Here is a 2,050-nt window from a genome sequence, read left to right as displayed (position 1 = left end):
AATGTATGTATGTATATATACATAAACATATATATATAACATGTATGATACTTAAAGTATGATAGATGAATAGAAAATTTATAATGTGGTTAAAACACCATTAAGGGTAGATTTTATAAGATAAACATTTTTATACATAACTAATGGAAGGGTAGCAGTAATTGAAATAAAAAAATTATCAAGGTAGAGAACTACCTCCTTTGAAATGTCAGGGAAATTTAACTTAACAAACTTAATGGTCCATAATGTTCATACACTGTTATTATTTTCTTATGAAATCAAGGGATAGATCCATTAGAATTAAGTCTTTTCAATGTAAAACAAATACAGTAACTAAACTAATTTTAAAAAGGGACTTTAAAAAAAACTAGGTACAATAATCCATACCATTGTTAGCAGATATTTCTAATCACTTATATTATTAACAGGTTATCAATCATATGAGTTTTTTTTTTTAATTATAATGATTCAAGAATATATTCAATGTTTAAATGTAGGAAATATTATTATTGTTATAATTTATGTTAAAACCTTCTTATCAACACATTCAAAAATGTATTTGTGTGCAAGTAAGCACACTGCCTTATTCTTGCTGATATGTGATGTAATACAATGTTCTAAACTTTAAAAAATGTTTTCATGTGTGCAGTATTTTCATTTTAATTGTGTATACGCACTCTTCAGTCATTGCTTATATCTTTATTTTAATTTAGAGTTTACAAGGATAAATGTAATTACAAAAAAAAATGTCTTCACATGACAGTCCCCTAAATTTATTTATTTGTATCAACTAATGGTTAATATCAAATTATTTAAGTTTAATTGATATTTTCACCATGTGAAATATCACAAATATAGAGACATTATATTTTTAAGCAAAAATCAAAATTAATATGTAAATGAAATCAAAACTTTTCATCTCAGGTATTAGGTAATTAGGCAATATTTCATTTAATTATTGTCTATAATTTTTTTATATGTTGGAATGTATATAATTATTTGTTTTAAGTTGCAAAAAATCAAAACTTATGTTGTATAATTAATAAAAAAAATATTTAATGGAAGTTATTAATTTGTAGTACTATAATGAGTTATGCGATATTATAAGGGTGGAAATAAGGTTTTATGGGTAACAGTTGAAATTTTGTAAATGTTGAAAGTATAACATTATAATTTAAAAATTTCTAGTTTTTAATTTATGTCTAAAACATTTTATAAATATATGTTCATTGATATTAATTTTTAAAAAAGTAAGACGGGTACCTATTTTACTAGCATTTATGACATCCATCAATTCTTTTTAGTTCTCACTTTTCTTAAATTTTTGTGGAGTAATATGCTTTATTATTAAAATTACTATATACTGTGGGCTGACTTAACTTTATACTTTATGATTTCCTCAGTCACCACAGTCAACTCATTGTCTTTGACAAAATTTGATCTAATATATTTATATATAGGATTGATGGATTTGCTCTAAATTAATGCATAATATGTTTAAGCAAGCTGTGTTTGTATCTTGTGATTTGTAACTTTATGTTGTTGTTTGTGTGTTGTTTTACTGATATTTTATCATTTTTTATTAAAATAATTTTTCAGTTGAAATTTACTAACTGTTAATATATAACTGTATCTGATTGGGTTTTGAATTATAAATGTATATCAAAAATCCCATTCATTACATCAAACTAACTAGTTATTTTAAAAATATATAAATTGGTCAATATTTCTGTGCATTAGAGGTAGTGTATTGAATACATTAAGTTATACATAAAATCACACAGAATGTATTTTTGTTAAAGTCTGAATAATTTTAAAAGGATTATACAGTACTTATATTTAGGATTTATCTGTTTAAACATTTTTCCGTAAAAATGGTTTCTTGAAATTATTTATACTTCAACACTTTACAGTAAAACAAATAGTAAAATAAAACTGGCACTACACATACATACATACTAACACAAACACCGACAAATACCCACACACAGATACTGCCTGTGTATATGTAAACATTTAAATTTCTAAATACATTAAACAAGTGACTTAT

Source organism: Halyomorpha halys, unplaced genomic scaffold (assembly GCF_000696795.3).
Source record: "Halyomorpha halys isolate HHAL.00 unplaced genomic scaffold, Hhal_1.1 Scaffold467.1, whole genome shotgun sequence".
NCBI lineage: Eukaryota > Metazoa > Arthropoda > Insecta > Hemiptera > Pentatomidae > Halyomorpha > Halyomorpha halys.
This window is presented reverse-complemented; position numbering follows the sequence as displayed.